Source organism: Zea mays, chromosome 8 (assembly GCF_902167145.1).
Source record: "Zea mays cultivar B73 chromosome 8, Zm-B73-REFERENCE-NAM-5.0, whole genome shotgun sequence".
Classification (NCBI taxonomy): Eukaryota; Viridiplantae; Streptophyta; class Magnoliopsida; order Poales; family Poaceae; genus Zea; species Zea mays.
Window position 1 is genome coordinate 41,084,344 of NC_050103.1, and position 19,227 is coordinate 41,103,570.

At 44.6% G+C, this 19,227-nt stretch overlaps 1 pseudogene; it reads right to left on the bottom strand.

The window, feature by feature from the left end:
* Positions 1-9,117: 9,117 nt before the first annotated feature.
* On the bottom strand, positions 9,118-9,382 carry LOC103636891 (60S ribosomal protein L26-1-like; annotated as a pseudogene).
* Positions 9,383-19,227: the final 9,845 nt, after the last annotated feature.

The following is a 19,227-nucleotide window of genomic DNA, read 5'->3' on the forward strand; positions in this document are numbered from 1 at the left end:
TTAGAAAGATATATATTATATATCTAAGGTTAATGAGTTGTGAAACACATTATTAAACATTAATTGATGAGAAGCTAATATATAAGCCTAAACATGTTTTATGTGGAAAGATAAAACAATAATTATCTTTTCTTTTATTTAAGAAAATATATAGCCTATTTTTATTAAGAAGTCTATAATCAAAACAATATATGTGTAAACTACTACTTTAATTACCACACAACATGAATTATTAATTAATCCATTTTAACATTCTTAGAAAAGCTATATGGCATATTACTACTATAAATCATCTTATTATATATAACTTAAAATGTACATTTAAGACTAAATAATTTTTATGTGAAAGGATAATGAATAATCATCATTTTATTAGGAAAACACTTATCCTAAGTTTGTTAAGAAAACTATATTTAAAGGCAATATATAAAGTGACATTTTAGTTATAAAAAGAACTTAAACACTAATTAAAATGCTTATCACATAATTGTGAAACTAACAAAATCATTTCTTATTTGGGTTCCAAATGTACATTTTATAATAAACAGTAACATGCATCTACACATAAATAAAGGTAGACTAGGAGAGGTAGCTAATACATTTACATTTTTGTATACATGTCATTATAAATAATTATCTCTTGTTTTCTTTATTACAAAACATAAGGCTATAAATCTTTTTAATTTCTTAATTTCAAAACTACACGTTACAACAAACACAATACAAATTAATTTATAAAAACATATAAATCATTCAAACTATAAATTCAACTTATCAGCGCGCGCACTAGTACATAGCTATGTAAATACTATTTAATTTATTTGGATATTGAATACGCATTTTATAAATAAATCAATGTCGCAAGAATTAATACATTATTAACCATAGCTTCTAGGAGGTAGATTAGAAATATGACATTTTTCTACCTTTGGCGGACGCGAGGAAGATGAGCGCAACAACAACAAGGCAACAGCGAGGGCACGACACCGTACGACGCAGGGGGCTCTGGCGAGGTTGCCGCAGGTCGACGACGTCACAGCGCAGGGTGAATTCACGATGCTGACGAGTGGTTCGGTGGGCAAGGAACGAGCGCGAACGTCGTGCTGCGTGGACGGAGCTTCGATGGGGTTCCACGGACAGCGGGGCGGATGGCGAGGAACGACAAGCTCCGGTGAGTCTCCACGGATGGCGGGCGATTGTCGAACGGCGTGGTCACAGTCACGGGCTGCTGCGTGAACGGCGAAGCTCTGGCGAGGAACGTGGACGATAACTACGGCCGAAGGCAAGTGACGGTAACAGAGAACCTCACACAATGCAGGGGACTGGGCAGGAAACAATTTGGGCGAGATTGGCGCGGTGCCAGAGAATAGAGCAGCAAGGCACGATGACGCCGACGAGCAGAGATGAGAGGCGAGGGAGGAGAGGCTCAGCGCGGGCTCCATTTATAGGCGATGGAGGAGAAGGAATCACTGTAGAATTGGTGCCGATTGAATTCGTCGACGACTAAAAACGTACCATTAATGGTGATTGAATGGGAAGGGAGAAACGGCAGCCGTTAATGGCTCGGCATCAATGGGCGGAAACGGTCGAGTTAACGAAGGATGAACGGACTGAGCGTGGCGTTTCGGTTTCCTGGCAGCGAGGTCGCGCGGGTCCTGGCCGAGTGCGCGGGGTCGGACCTTGGCCGGTCGGGGTCGCGCTTGGTCGCGGGACACGGCGCGCGGGATCTTCGTCGGGGCGGCCTCGCTTGGGCGTGCGGGGTCTGGCGCTGCTCGGTGAGTCGGCGGCTCGGCTTCCTGGGTTGCGCGCCTGGGCGAGGGATGGCGTGGGGTCGCGCGACTGCAGTCGGCAGCGCGCCGAGTCGCAGCCGATGCACAGCTCGGCGCCGGTCGGTTTGGCACGTCAGGGCGCGCGGGTCTCTGCGTCGAGCGCGCAGGGGCTGCTCGGCCGGACGTCGCGACGGTTGGGGGCAGGGGCGTCGAGCACAGGCTCGGGTGGCCGGGGTCTTGGCGTGTGGCGGCGTCGGCGCCTGGGTCCGGATGGGAAGCAAGGGGAGAGAGGAGAGAGAGAATGGGAGGGGAGAGTGCAGGATGGCGGCGGCTGAGTGGGAGCAGAATGTGGCCGGCTAGGGTTAGGTCAGGGGTGCGGCTAATGGGCCTTAGGCCAAATTCCTTAGTTTTTTTTGAATTTCTCTTTACTAATTTAAAATACACTTTAAAATAACTCTAAAATTTATAGTAATCACAACAAAACCATTAATAAATAAAATATTTATTTTTAGACTAATAATTATATTATTAATTTACTAGAATTTTATTTAACAAGAAATGTTCTTCAATGACCAAAATTAATCATGAGCATCCAAAAATTATTCCAAATGAAATAAATAACAAACACTTAAAAGAAAATTAATTACCATAAATATAATTAATAACTAAATGTATTATTTTTATTTAATGATTTTCATAGTGTCACAAGATCTGACTTATATTGAGAATCCAACTCAAATTCTGGAGACAGCAGATCGGGTCACTCAGAGAAGTACCATTAGGATGTGCAAAGTCAAATGGGGCCACCACTCAAAAGAAGAAGCAACCTGGGAAAGAGAAGATGATTTGAAAGCCATGTACCCTGAGCTCTTTTCTAGCCAGCCCTGAATCTCGAGGGCGAGATTCTTTTATGGGGGCTAGGTCTGTAACACCATGAATTTGGGGGTATAAAATTTCTTTCTAATTATCATCCAAATTCATGTGTTACTCTTCTCTCTCTCACTCTAGGTTTTATCTCTCTAGATTCTCTTTCCCTTTTTTCCCTTTTAAGTAGAAATAGCTTAAAGTTAGGGGGATTTAATTATTTATTTTTGCCAAAACATTATGAGTCATGGCATGTTGCATCATGCTGAGCTTAAAATATTCTTTGAATTGTTGCACAAGTTTGAATTTATTTGAATTTGAAACCTAGTTTGAATTTGGATTTGAAAACCCTAGAGAAAAGAAATAGAAAAGGAATTAGAAAATTCAGAGAAAAAAGAGAAAGCAGCCCAGTCGGCCCACTAAGCCCAGCTTCACCCGTGTGCCTTCGGTCTCTGATAGGTGGGCCCCACCTATCGGCGCCGACCCACGCCCCTCTTCCCTTTCTCCCTCTCGCTGTTCGGTGGGGTCGCCCTGTCGGCGCTTCGGCCCGTGATGCGCTCGCGCGTCTGTGCCACTGTCCCGCGGGCCCCGCTCGCCAGTCCCTCCCCCTCCTCCTTCAACCGCTCGCCTGCGCGGACCGCGCGCACGCACGCCGAGATCGTCGTGCCCACATCGCCACCCAGCTCCAAACCGGCACCCTGACCCCCTCTACAAGTCCCCGCACACCCCACTTCCCCCTGCCTCGCTCATTTCACCTCTGCCCACTCACCCGAGCTGCGCGCGTCGGTTCTTCAAGCCCGTCGGAGCTTCCCCGTCGCGAGGCCCCCTGCGCCCAAATTCGTCGCCGGTAGAGCTTGGCCGCCGTCCGCGATCGTGCACCGCCACCGTTACGCCGAGCCTCGTCCTCATCCCAGCTCCACCCGAGGTGAATTTCCCCACCGGACTTTCTCTTCTCTCTCCCCCATTTCCTCTGTTCCGTCAATTAGTCGCCGGTGATCGTCGGTTCCAGTCCCGCGCCGTCGAACCGAGTCTGCCCCGCCAACCGCAGCCGCCTCGTGCCCTGTTCGCCCGCGCGGAGTCGCCGGCTCCGGCCGTGGCGCTCGCGCTATGCGCAGTGCTGAGGTAGACGGCAGTCCTGACAAGGAGGACCCGCTCGTCAGCCTCCCCTTTTCTTTCCCCACTCTTGGTCACTGCCTAGAGGGCCCCGTCTGTCAGCACGCGCCTGCCATAATGCGCCTGCGCGTGCCCTCCACCGCTGACTAGCGGGCCCGACATCCCCGCGGCCCCATTTATCAGTCTCCCGCCGTTTCCTCCCTGTTGGTCCGAGTCGCCGATCCGTGGGCCCCGCCCGCCAGGGAGCGCCCGCGCCCGCATCCCACACTGGGGATACCCAGGCCGCTAACGCGTGGGACCCGTCGGTCAGCCCTCGCGGCTGATCCCACGCGCCCGCTTCTAATCTCGGGCGTCCGTTCCCGGTCGGATGGCCGAGAAGCCAGGATACCCTTTCGCTGTGGTTGTTTTGCTTAAGACCCCCTTGGATTTCTGCGAATAGAACCTACCATCCTTAGACTTTACGCACAGGTCCCTGAGTTATTACAAACAGACCCTATCCTTTTAAATATATACAGAATAGGGCTTAATTTTGTATTTTCAACTCCTAAACTTGTTTATTTCATATCTTTTACATATGAACTCCTAATTTAGTGATTCAAATTGCCAAATGTTCATAGAATTATTCTCTGTTTAAATAAATTAGTTCCATTTACATTCTGTGTTTTCTAATTTTATAGTTAACTATGAACTAGATATGTTTAGGTTTGTTTATTTAATAAAATAAAAAGGGAAAACCTTAGAGATTAAAGAAGGTTTAATCTTGTAAGATTAATAATGTGTATTACATGAATTCATCTTTGTTCTAATTTTTCGGTCACAATAAAATAAATTGAACTATGCTATGTATTTGTGAGTAACACTTAGAGAAGTAATAATCTATTTCCAAATGAAGTTTGTTTATGTTATAGTTTATGTTATGCTTTGAACCCATTGTCCCTTATGTAGTATTGTGCCTTTTGAGATGTATTCCTATGTTTGTACATGTTTGGTGTGCTGTTCATTTGTACTTTCCAAATGTATTGAATGCATGCTCGCTTTATTTAGACAACGAGCAGTCCGAGGTTCCTGAGTGTGTTGTTGGAGACCTTCCTGAGCAACAACCTGGTGAAGGCAAGTGTCCTCTGACCTATTATGTCCTACATACTTTATGATTCACTGTCCCGCATTACTTTATGAAACCTAAGGATTGACTAGTCTGTATCTACTTATCCTTGTCTACCTTTGGGTTATCATGGTTAGCATTTTGCTATCGCCTTAACTCTAATCAATGAACATGATGTGAACATTTATGATACGATACTGTTATCCTGATTATGTTGATGAACTTATCATACTCTAGGGGGATCATGCCTTTTTCCTGAGTACCTCTCCGTAAGGACTTGTTCATTGAGTGACCACCCGGGATAACAGTGCAACCATGAGGGTGGAATGGGACACCCTTAGCTGATTAATTAGATGAACCAGGGGGTGTAGTTGGCTTTGCCGGAGGGCCGTCAATGGGGGTCGTGCCGTAGTGCTCGCTCTGCCAAGGTTGGGGTGCAGAGGTTCATTCGATTTGGTTTTGTTAGTCACCCACCTTGGGGAGGTGTACTTCGTTTGTACAATTGGCGAAACCTAACGAGCAGCTATGCACCAGGGGAGTCTTTGTAAAGGCTACGTAGTAAAACCCTACCAACTCACCTTGGTAGTGTTTGAGGGTTTGATCGACCCGAGGCATAAAGGAACCACGACTTGTGGGTAAAGTGCGCAACCTCTGCAGAGTGTTAGAAACTGGTATATCAGTCGAGCTCATGGTTAAGAGCATCCTTGGGATCCTCTTTGATTAGAAGAACTTTGGATACATTTATGATAATGGTTAATAATGATGTTATAAAATCTGATCTATGGTATTTCCTCTTTTGAGGAGGTAGTTCTCGGTAATAACTGAGTTTATTACTAAAACTTGGCTCTACTAATAATAATAAATATTTGACCAACTAAAAGCAACTGCTTAACCTCAACTCCATATACAGCTAGTCCACTTTAGCCAAACGGGGCATTTGCTGAGTACGTTGATGTGTACTCACCCTTGCTTTACAAACCACCCCACCCCAGGTTGTCCCCACTGCACTCAGTGCTCAGGAGGTGATGCTGGCAACATGGATGACTTCGAGGAGTTTCAGGACTAGTTCTTTCTTAGTGGCAAACCCCCAGTCAGCTGCCTGTGTAGGCTTAGCTTCTACGCTTCGTATTTCCGCACTTTGATAGTTATGTTAAAGACAATGGTTATGTAATAGACTCTATGGATGTCTTGGACATCTTGATATAATCAAGTACCTTTCCACTATTTATTTCGAGCATTGTGTGATGATGTCCAATTATGTAATCGCTGTGTACGTGAGTTTCTGATCCTGGCACGTACATGGTTCACATTCGGTTTGCCTTCCAAAACCAGGTGTGACACTCTCGCTGCTCTGTGGGGCCGAGCTGTCAGCGCCGTTCTTTTCCCCGTGCCCTCTCTCTCTATCCTGTCGTCCCCACCTGTCAGCCATCCCTAACCTCTCGCCCACGATCTCCCCGTCGTGGACGCGCCCATGACCGCGCGTTCTCCGGCCACGTCCCTACGCCCGTGCCCCTTTTAAGCCCCGCGCTCTGCTCGCCCACCTCCCCTCGCTCATTTGTGCCCTCTGCCAAACCCTCTTGCCCTCTCTCTCCATCTGCCCACACGAACAGAGAGCCCCGCCACCGCCCCCCGTCGACCGCTGCCTGTTCTGCGGCCACCATCGCGTCCGCGCCCTATCCCGTGCCTCGGTGAGTTCCGCTTTGCTGTCAGCTGCTCGAGACACCCTTCGGTGTGCCCTTTCTCTCTCTGGTTCGTCTGGTCCGCGCTCACCGTAGCGTTTCTTGCACAGCCGAAGCCCCGTCGCCGTCGCCCTGTCACGTCCTTGCGCCTCCGACGTTGCTCCGTGACTCTAGCCACTAGTAGAGATCTTATCATCGATGACGTTTGTATTGCGTCACGGAATATGCAGGTATCGTCAGAGATAAAGATTTGTGACGATTCTGATTTGGTCATAGGGGTCGCGTCACATTTGTTGTGTTGTGATGGACTACCCATTTTTTGTCATTGATGTGTATCCATTCTGTGACGAAATACGCGTTGTCATGGAAGTGATTTCATTCTATGACGATCAGGTTTGGTCATGGAGGAAGGCACTTTTCCGTCATAATCCGTCGTCTGTCCGGGCAAGCTGACGGTGTCGTTAACGTTGTTTGCTTTCTGTGACGGTACGGTATCGTCATAGATAGAGCCGTGTTTTGGTCATTAACAGCCGTTTGGAAGGGTCCCGATGGCGTATGACGTCAGCGCTGATGTGGCTAGTGACGTGGCAGATGACGTCAGCGCTGACGTGGCTAGTGACGTGGCAGCTGACGTCAGCGCTGACGTGGCAGCTGACGTCAGCGCTGACGTGGCATATGTTTTATTATATGCCACCAGTTTGGTCACAAATGTGCAGAGAATAATTTTATTGGAAATTGCAAAAGATACTAATGAGCACACAATTCCATATTCCATAGATAAATAAAACTAGTATTCCAGTGAGCATACAAACTAAGTGGACAACACTGAACTTCACAGCATCACCACTTGACTTCACATTTCTTCCTGAGCTGGTCGAGTTCACCTTGAACAGCAGCCGTCGCTTCAGCTGCAAGTTGTTCCCGAAGCTCACTTTGATTTGATGATGATGACTTGGAGGATGCCGATGTTTTGATGCCAACGCTCTTTAGGAATTGGTGTGAGCTGCTCTGGGACAGCACCTTGGACACAAGGCGCACACTGGATGCTGGCATCTCACCTTCAGCAACAGGTTCAGCCCTCAAAGCCTCCATATGAGACTGAAATATCATGGACAGAAAACGGTTACATGTTAATGCTAATGAGCAACAGCAAGATGCCAATTGTTAGTTATTGCAATAATTTGAGAAAGACATATAACACAAGGTGTTTATAATGAAATAATAACCAATGCTACACTGACAGAAACTGATTGCAGTTGGCATTTCCTTTGGAGAGGTAAAAATGCGAAGATTTAGGCACAAATGATCTCTGATATCATGTTCCTTTCTAGAAGACTATCAGTTGGGAGTAGTATAGTGCAATAGAATTTGCTCAGATCAAATTCGCTGTGAAAATTTAAAACATTCAGAATAACTAGATCGGCAATTAATATAAATTGTTTCCCCACAGGTAGATAATTCGAAATACATCCTACAAACAATAATTCAAGCTAATTTAATAGACTGTAATATAAAATTAGCAAAAAAACACTACATGCATCAGACAGGCAATAGAGTGAAGACATCAAAAAATGACAAGCATGATATGCTGAAGTTGACTACTATTTTGATCAGACTTATTTAAACATCATACCAAGATATCACTTATTACATTAACTAATGCAAGTTTGGGAACAGTCGGTCATTTGTTCTGCTCGGATAGTCTGGTTATGGTAATAATCTTCTTTTACTACAACTTTCTCTGTATTTTGCATAATCACATCCACAGTAAACTCAAAGTTCAGAAAGAGCTAATTCGCAAAAGACATACATGGTAGCACAACAGATAAATTGGATCAGACTAGGATCGTTCCAGTATTCATCCCAACTGCCACTCCAGGATAGTGTATAAAAGTGGAGCCTAAACTAGCAAGAGAATAAGCTCATAACAAGGTTCCCAAATGATGTTACTTCACTATTTCACTAACGTAATAACATGGTATAAGTGCATATACAAACCTACTCTTAGCTTTATTCTCACAGTATGCTCTTAGTGAAAATGGCATGACAATTAGACTCCTGGAAACACTAATTAAAAATACCTTATTAAATCCTGCTTGATCAAGTACTGCCCGAACATTTTCTGACATGAAGTCAACACCTAAAACTGTAATATAGTCACATCCTGCTTCAAAGCTCAGATCACAGACACACAGGTTCACATTAATATAAATTGTTTCCCCACAGGTAGATAATTCGAAATACATCCTACAAACAATAATTCAAGCTAATTTAATAGACTGTAATATAAAATTAGCAAAAAACACTACATGCATCAGACAGGCAATAGAGCGGAGACAAATCACAGCAACCATTTAGAAGATACTACAAGGAGACATTAACCACATAATCAGATCTTCAAAGCTCAGATCACAGACACACAGGTTCACATTATGTTCCAAAACTCTCATCCAGGCACAGAGCAGTTTTCAAATAACATAAAACCTCTATCACATAATCATTGGTAGCAAAAACTAAATAGATGAGGAAAAGGCGGTACGACAACCATCAGATGACCGTGAAGAGCCTAGTCGATCTCTTGGATGATCGTTCATCCAGGCATAGAGCCGTTCACCTTCTCGCGTGTGATCCGCTCGACGTGGATGACCCAGCGGCGGTGGTACACCTGCACCACCTTCCCCTCACGGCCCTTGTAGGTGCCGCGCACGACCTGCACCTCGTCGTCCTTGCGGATCGGGATGGAGCTCCGTCGACAGCCCGGCGGACATGAGAACGCAGCGGACGGAGGACGAGGCCGTGAAGTGCGCCTTGCGGCACTTCCGGTGGGAGCTCGTGATGCGGGGATTGCGCTTCATGGCCGCGGCGGGATGGGCGCTCCTGCTTACCTGGGAGGCCGCTTCGGTGGCGGCGGCTAGGGTTTTCTGTGTGGGAGAATGAGTGGAGGCGGCTGGTGGTAGAATGGAGCGCTCGGTAGAATGAGAGGCCGCGCACGATCTGTTGGATGGAATGGGTGGTTGGGTTGGGCTTTTTTTGTTTGATATGGGACATGGGCTATATGGATTTAGGTGACGTTTGGATAGTCACTGGCACAGAGAAATGAAAATAGAATGAGAGAGTAGAAAGGTTCTAGTTATAGATTAGGAAACCAGACCTAATTCATTGTTTGTCAATAGTTAGTTAGAGTAACTCCAATAGTTTTTCTAAAAAAAACTTCATATATTCAGGCTCAACAAGTTGCTAAATAGCTATTAGGAATAAAAATAGCTTGGTCTTCTATATTTCCTAAAACTTAATAGCTATTAGGAATAAACTCAGGCTCAACCGTTGTTATGTCCACGCCCGCCGTAGCTCTGCGCACGACGCCGCTGCTTTGCCGCAGACCTAGGATTTTGGAGGGTATGCATCATAAAACTTAATAATTAACCGGAAATTTTGAACTAGATTACAATAGAGCCCAAACATATGAAATATGAAATTTGCAAGAAACAATGATTGAAAGATAATTACCATACTATTTGCATCTTGAAAGATAATTATTTAATTTGCATCTTGATGAATGGATGAATTATTAATCTATCAAAACTTATGGACTTACTCAATGCATCAATGGATCAGGCGACAAGATCACTCGTTCGCTGCGACGCTACCCAGTTGCCGATCAAGCGAACGACCGATACCGACGTCGTTGTGTGCCGTAACCTGAGGGCCGAGACTGAGATCGTCAATCGTAGAACGTAGAAGCGCAGATCGCAGAAGGCAGAAGCAGAACAGCCATGCAGATCGCAGAATGTCGGCTAGGAACACCTTAACAGAATGACAGATGGGAACATGTACTACGCTAACGATTCTGTTCTGATTAGGCCCAATTAACCAACTTATGCACTCTAACTTTCTTTATTTATAAGAACAAGAGAGTAGTCTAGTGGTAACACTGATTCAAAGTAAGGCGCAAGTCTCTAGTTCGACGCTCCGTGGGAGCAATTTTTTTGCCAAATAAATCTTAGCACATGCGTCGCTGGGCCACGCGTCGCCACTTCCAGTTGGTGGCCCGGGGCCGCGTCGCCAGGCGGGGGCTGTGTCCCACTTTACCAAAAAAAATGCTACCCATGTAGGCCAAGGATCCCACGCCGTCAAGTGCTGTACACGTGGGGCGTTTTTTACTAAAACTCATATGTGACTAATTTATTTCATCATTACGTCAGCCAAACATGGCAAATTAGCGATGATGATATCAAATCTAATCTGTGACGAAATTGTTGCGTCCAAAATTTGTGTCTATGTCGTTCCTTTCATTTTCATCATTAATATTCAAGTCTAATCTTCGTCACTTGTAATTGTTGACGAAGATGTAAATTTGGTCATAGAAATGTATCAATCTGTGACTGAAGTCACCAGCGTCACGAGAAAATCGTCACTGATGATCACATTCTTACTAGTGAGCACTCCCCCTCGAGGTGAGCAACCCGCCCGTACCCTTAATTTGGTCGTTCCAGCTCTATTGCTCGCGCGATTGGTCGCCAAAACTATCTCGCACCGCTGTTAGCCCGCCTCGCCGTGGTCTGCGCCCTCTGGTGCCCCTGCGCCAGCGTGAGGGCCATGGCCGAGTCCGCCAGACTGCCCTGATTGCGCCCAGGCTAGCCCCCAAGCCTTTGGAGCCCCGCCGTGGCCAGTCTCCTCGTCTCCGGCGAGCTCTCGCCGCGTGACTGAGCGGCGCCACCGCACCCATGCCCGCCCCTGGCCGTTAGATCTCGGGTGTCCGTCCGAGATTGGGCGGTTTAGACTTAACCCGAGCGAATCTAATCCTAACCCTCCGATCTAGATCCAACCGCCTCTCTCTCTTCCCCCTCACCCGTGTCTCTGCCTCTGGGCCTGGCTGGTCAGCCCGCCTTGGCCCGCTGACGCCCTGACCCCGCTTGTCAGCCACGTCCACGCACCCGCGCCCCCGCGTGCGCCCGCACGATCTAATCTGGGCCGCTGATCTATGATCCGATGGCCGAGGTTGCCCCGTACCCCTTCGGTGTGTGAGTTTTGCTTAAGAGCCCCCTGATTTTAGGAAATCAACCCACCGTCCTCTACTATAGAGCGCAGGCCCCTGGTTTATTTTGAATAGCCCCCTGTACTTTTATTTAATCACAGATTTAGCCTTAATTTCATATTTCAAACTTCAAAACTTGTTTATTTCATATCTTTTTCATATAAACTCGAAATTTAGTGATTCAAATTGCAAAATGTTCACAAAATTATTCTCTGTTCAAATAAAATATGACCAACTATAGTTTGTATACTTTAATTTTACACTTAGAATATAGGATTAAAGTATATGATTGATTTATTCATTTAATGAAATAAATATAAGGAGAACCCTAGGAGTTAAAGTATATCTAATCTGGTGAGATTAATAATATGTAGTACATGAATTCACCTCTGGTTTCACTTTTAGGTCTCAATGAAATGAATAGAATTAGGTTATGTAATTATGGATAACACTTAAAGGAAAATCAAATTTCCTAAATGAGAGTAGTTCATCTTATAATTTAATCTTTTCTTTGTTTAATCACTACTTTACTTTTTGAGCTATGTCCCAACACTTAGAGAGTAATCAATCCCCAATTAAGATTAGTCCATTTTATAAGTTGATCTCATTCTCTTTTATTTAATACTATACCTTTTGAGATGTTTTCCAATGTCGGTGTATGCTTGATGTGATGTTCATTTGTACTTTCCAAATGTATTGAATGTATGCTCGCTTTATTTGGACAACGGGCAGCTCGTGGTTGCTGAGTGTGTTGCCGAAGATCCCTCTGAGCAACAACCTGGTGAAGTCAAGTGTCCTCAGACCTATCATGTCCTACTTTACTTTATAATTCATTGTCCCGCATTACATTATTGAAACTTAAGGATTGACTAGTTTGTATTTACCTTACCCTTATTTACCTTTTTGGGTTAATCATGGTTAGCTTATGCTATTGCTTTAACTTAATCAATGAACATGATGTGATCTTTTATGATAGGATGATGTTATCCCAATGAGGTTCTTGTGATTACTTTAGGGGACTCAGGCTGTTTCCTGAGTACCTCTCCTTAAGGATCTGTTTGGGGAGTGACAACCTGGGATAACAGTGCAACCATGAGGGTGGAATGGGACACCCTTAGTTGATTAATTAGAGGAACCAGAGGAGTAGTTGGCTTCGCCTTAGGGCTGTCAATGGGGTCCGGGCACAGTACTTGCTCTGCCGAGGCTAGTTGGAGAGGTTCTTTGATTTGGTTTTGTTAGTACTGTGGGAAACCTAACGGGCAGCTATGACCTATGGGAAATCTTTGTAAAGGCTACGCAATGAGACCCTGCTGGGTCACCTTAGTAGTGATCAATGGGGAGGCAAGTACCCTGGGTAGAATGGGAATCACGACTTGTGGGTAAAGTGTGCAACCTCTGCAGACTGTTAGAAACTGGTATATCAGCTGTGCTCACGGTTAAGAGCAGCCTTGGGATCCTCTTCAATTAGAAGAACTTTGGTTACTTCTATGATGATGGTTAGCAAAGATGATTGTAATTCTGATCTCTGGTGTTTCCTCTTGGAGGGAGTGCCTCTGGGTAATAACTGGGTTTATTACTAAAATCTGGCCCTACATATAGTAATAAAACTTGACCAACTAAAAGCAACTTCTTAACCTTAACTCCACATACATTAGTCCACTTTAGCCAATCGAGACATTTGCTGAGTACGTTGATGTGTACTCACCCTTGCTTTAGAAACCACCCCACCCTAGGTTGTCCCCACTGTACTCAGTGCTCAGGAGGAGATGTTGGCAACATGGAGGACTTTGAGGAGTTCCAGGACTACGACGAGTTCTAGTTTACTTTAGTGACAAACCCCCAGTCAGCTGCCTGTGTAGGCTTATCTTCTACGTTTTGTTACTCCGCACTTTGATATTATTGTTGAACCCTATGGCTATGTATTAGACTCTGTGGATGTCTTGGACATCTTGATGTAATTAAAATACCTTTCCAATATTTATTTCGAGCATTGTGTGATGATGTCCAATTATGTAATCGCTGTGTATGTGAGTTCTGATCCTAGCACGTACATGGTTCGCATTCGGTTTACCTTCTAAAACCGGGTGTGACAATAGATAGTCACCTGGCGACTCTGGTCCCTCGGTCAAGTCCAAGCGCTCGTCCTTCACTGCTCCCGATCCATCGGCTCGAACCCGCAAGACCTTTGCCTTCACCGTCGATCACCGTCCCTGTGCTCCACACCTGCACACCACAAGCCGACTAACATGGTTGCACAACACATAACTCACGCCTCAGTTAGTCCACGTATGACTCAACCCGAGACACTACCCGTTGACAATCACTCATCGTCAACCCGAACCACAATGGACAAATCAACCTCATGTTCACAATCTCCCCCTTGATGAGTGCATTGACAACACCACCACATTAACATATATAGCTTAAAGAAAGAAGAAGAGAAACTCACTTGAATTGACCAAAAGCTAGATAAAAGCCAAAACAGGTCATCTAGAGCGAGCAAATTTTGGTCCCCAAAGAAATGGGCAACGTCTCAACACGACCAAGTGCAAACACAAGGTTGACTTGTCCCTTGTGGTTTAGGTTGATGATGAGTGATTGTCAATGGGTAGTGTCTCGGGTCGAGTCGTGGACTAACCAAGGTGTGAGATTATGTATGCGCAACCATGTCGGTCGCTTGTGGTGTGCAGGTGTGGAGCACAGGGGCCATTGATATGTACCGAATTATATTCGACCCTAGGGTGGCCCGATCTTCACGATAGTAGGTTGATAAATAGGATGGTTGGATAAAGGTAGCAAAATAACAAGGTAAATTGGCTAAAGAATAGCAAATAACTGACTTTATACCTGATCAAGGTCGGAGGTGACCAAGAGACGGGGAGAGAGACACCGAAACTGTGTAGACTTCGACTCGATCTCCGAACGATCGTAGAACCACAACCGGAGCTAATCCACACAAAACAAGGCAACCGTATTGGAAATCGCAAGGGACGAACTAGTGGATCCCAGAGGAATCTCTTCACAAGTCCAGGAGAATAAGGAAGAACAGGGTTAGAGTAAACACTCAGCAGCTCGGGTGCAGTAATCACTTTGATTATCAAATCATCAAAGGTTATCAAAAGTTGTTTTACATCATAGTCATAGGGGGTATTTATACTAGCTACAACCAGCGTTAGATAGGTATAAACATGAAAATAAAGTATTTTAACGTGCTAATGTGAAGGGGCCTCTTCGGGAGATCTCCATAGCTGAATTCCGCATGGTTGTTTGACTTCTGCGTAGCCTTCAATATTTTGATAATAACTTCTCCTAGGAATCTCCAAATGGCATGGGGCTAGATGCTTTGGAAAGCTAACTTGATAAGATTTCTCACCATGTATAGTATGCCAAATGAAACTTTGTAGAATGATGCATTTTAATACTGAAACTTGGTCATCAAGCAGACTTTTGACCTTCTGACCTATCAACACTAAAGTAGGTCGGTTTCCTTGCTAAGAGATCCGATTAAGTCGATCTTAGAAGCATTGGAAACTAGACTTCAATAGCATTCCAAAATGTACTTATGGGCCTTCATAGATTTTGGGAATCAAAAGATATGACTATTTCTTCTGGACGGTTCTGTCATGCTGGACTGACTCGAACATAGTTCTTCTCTCTGATTCGCCCTTGATATGTTTTGTCCTTTCTCGTTGGAGAACCCAAGAAAAATCAACATACACGACATAGGTAGCATAAATTTATCATTATTGTTTAATTTAAATTTATAAAGTAGCGTGTGCACCTCTTGTTGTATCTGTTTTGCTCAACTTCAAGTGATAGGTCCAGTAGAAATGGTCGACAAGGTTGACGATGCTGGTATGGTCACATCATCCTCCCCCTTGAAAAAGAGTCATCCTCGACTCTTCCAATCCAAAGAAAGGAGAGAGGTCGGCCACATAAAAACTGAAACACACACCATAAGTATCTGACAGATCAATTTCATAAGCATTGTCGTTGATCATGCAAAGCACTTTGAATGGACCATCAGCTCATGGTTGTAATTTGCTTTTGCGTTGTTCAGGAAATCTTTCTTTGCGTAGATGTACCCAAACCATGTCTCTTGGTTCGAACAACATCTTTCTTTGACCCTTGTTGGCACACTTTTCATATTTCTTGGTCATTTTCTCAATATTTGCTCGAGCTTTTTTATGAAGGTTCTTGATTAACTCGGCTGGCTTGCTAGCGTCAAAGTTTACCCATTCCTGCACAGGCAATGACAAAAGATCTATGGGAGTAGTGGGTTTGAAGCCATATACAATTTTAAATGGACAAGATTTAGTAGTCGAGTATACAGCTTTGTTGTATGCAAAATCGACATGTGGTAGACTTTCTTCCTAGAGTTTTAAATTTTTCTTGAGGATAGCTCGTAGCAGCATTGATAATGTTTGGTTTACAGCTTCAGTCTGTCCATCTGTTTGTGGATGACACGTTGTAGAGAACAGTAGTCGTGTTCCAAGTTTTCCCCACAAAGTTTTCCAAAAGTAACTCAAAAATTTAGTGTCATGATAAAAAATAATGGTTCATGGAATCCCATGTAAACGATCAAAAACAATTCAGCAATATGTGAAGCATCATCACTCTTGTGGCATGGAATAAAATGTGCCATTTTGCAAAATCGATCAACCACAACAAAAATGGAATACATTCCCTGCTTTGTTTGTGGTAAACCAATAACAAAATCCATGGATATGTCTTCCCAAGGCACACTAGGAATAGGTAGTGGAGTGTATAAGCCATGAGGGTTTAAACGAGACTTAGCTTTATGACATGATTCACGTCGAAGGACATGTTGCTCCACATCCCTTCTCATTTTAGGCCAAAAGAAATGATTGGCAAGCACTTGCTCCGTCTTCTTGGTGCCAAAATGACCCATAAGTCCTCATGCATGAGCTTCCTGCAAAAGTAAAATTCAAACATAACATTATGGAATGCACAGTTTGTTAGCTCGGAACAAAAAACCATCATTAACATGAAATTTTACCCATCCTCTGCCATCATAACACTTAGAATATGGTTCAGCAAAGTTTAAGTCAGTCAGATATAATTCCTTTATACTTTCTAATCCAAGAATTTTAGCATCCAGTTGTGTTAGCAAAGCATGTCGTCGAGACAAAGCATCTGCTACAACATTATCTTTTCCTTTCTTGTATTTGACAGTATAAGGAAATAATTCAATAAATTCACACCATTTTGCATGCCTTCTATTTATTTTTAGTTGTCCTTTAAGATGTTTTAATGATTCATGGCCTGAATGTATCAAAAATTCCTTAGGAAAAAGATAGTGTTGCCAAGTTTCCAAACTTCGAACAAGAGCATATAATTCTTTATCGTAAACTGAATAATTTAGAGTTAGACCACTTAGCTTTTCACTAAAGTAGGTAATTGGTCTTCGTTCTTGCATGAGCGTGCCTCCTATCCCAATCCAATGGCATCACATTCTATTTCAAATGTCTTACCAAAGTCTGGGAGTGCAAGAATTAGGCTTGTTGTTAACTTTGTCTTCAATTCTTCAAATGCCTTCTGTTGTGCTTCTCCCCATTTGAAAGGTACTTCTTTTTTAGTCATTTCGTTGATGGGAGCAGCAATAGTATTGAAGTCTTGTAAAGCCCAAAATTTGGTTAAAAACATATAAAAATATTTATGATAGTGTTTTTAGAATTTTTTTAGAAACCTTGGGAATTTATTAGAACCTTTCCTCTTCATAAACCATTGAGAGTACTAAATTAATTAAGTGACCAATCAATAGATAAAGAAAGGTTGAGATAAAACTATCCATTAGTATAAAATTTATGTAAGAAGATTTTTTAAGTGGGATATTCCTCCCATTAACTATGTTGTTTAAAATATTAATGAAAACTGAAATATTTCTGCAAACACATGTTGAAGTACTGATCTGATGCATTTTCAAAGTTTGAGTTAAACTTGAACCCAATTCGAATTCGAATTTGAATAAAATAATAGGGAATAAAACAAAAGGAGAAAAAGAAGAAGAAGAAGACCAACAGATCTCGATTGGACCGAATCCCTACCAGGCGGCCCAATAGCTCCAATAGCGCGGCCCAACTTCCCCTTTGCTGTCGTGCCCGCTCTCGCTTACTAGGCGGGCCCGTGTGTGTAACGCCCTGAATTAGGGGGTAGAATTTTTTTCTTCATTATACTTACCAAATTCAGGTGTTACTCTCTTTTCTCTTTCGTTTCGCTCCTTCTTCCCAATTTCAAAGCAGTTTAGCAACTAGTGTCCGTATCGTGTGTGAACAAAAACCTAAGTTTTCATGGGTGTTGCATCATGCCGAAGCATATTTCTTTTGTCTGATGTCATGTTTAATCGTGTGTTTGTCTTGTCTCGTTGCGGATTTCGTTTCTCGTTTGGTCTCCGATCTGTGGTTGTGCGTGTCGTGGGATTTTGACCCGCGACGCGACCCAGCCCGGTCCGGCCATGGCCCGCACGCCCCTGGCGCCCCGGGCCTCCCCATGTGTGTGCGCCCCCTCCCTTCTCTCCTTTCCCCTCATTCAATTTTTCCCGCGCAGCAACTTCCTCTCCTCCACCTCTCTCTCTCCCCCGTGGTGCCCTAGGTTTTGGAGACAGTGATCGCCGGATTTGGATCCCCGTGGTGAGCCCCCCTTCCCTCTCTGTCCCCCATTCCTCTTCTTCCTCCTCTCCCCTACCCACGCGCCCTCCCCTGGTCGCGACCCGCGCCGCCTCCCCTGGCCGCGCCCTCCCCTAGCCGCGCCCCGCACCGCCTCCCTGGTGCGCCCTCGCGCCGCCCTCCTGGCCGCCGTGCCTCCGCGGCCGCACCCCCTGGCCGTGTCCCCGGCCGCCGTGCCCCCTGGCCGCGCCCTGCTGGCCGCCGCGCCCCCTAGCCACGGGCCATGGCTGCCGTGCTCTGGCCGCGCGCCCCCTTCGGCGCCCCTGCTCGCCGCGCCCTCGGCCACGCGCGCCCTACCGCGTCCTTGGCTACACGGGCAGCTCTAGTAATCAACGTTTAAATTTTAGTTTGATTAGTTTTAAATTTAGTTTAATGAATGTGCTGCGTCGCACGCTTCGTCGCGCGACGAATGAGTTTAATTTCAGATTTATTAGTGTGGTGCGTCACGCGACGAGTTGGATTAATTTTGGTTATTTAGCGTGCTGCGTCGCGCGCTTCGTCGCGCGGCGATTTAATTAATTTCATATCTTGTTAATATGTTGTCGCGCGCTTCGTCGCGCGGCGAATTAGTTTGATTTCAAATTCTATTAATGTGTTGTGTCGCGCGACGATCCGTCTTAATTTCAGATTATTTAATGTGTGGCGTCGCGCGTCCAGTCGTGCAATGTTTCATTTTAAATTCAGTTTAGATGATGTATGTCGTCGTGCGTTTTGTCGCGCGACGCTTGACATTATTTTTATGTGTAAATTTCAGATTATTTAATGTGTAAATGCAAGTGTCTTGTTATGCGCTCCATCGCGCGACGAGTCGTTTATTTCTTAATTCAATTTAAGTGTTGTATCGCGTGTTTCGCCGCGCGACAATTCTTTTAATTTTACTTTGATCTGCTTATGATGATTAAATACGGAACATGACTTTATGCTATGCATAACGCGATGGCCAAATTAATACTATTCTATTTAGATGAGTACTCTGATT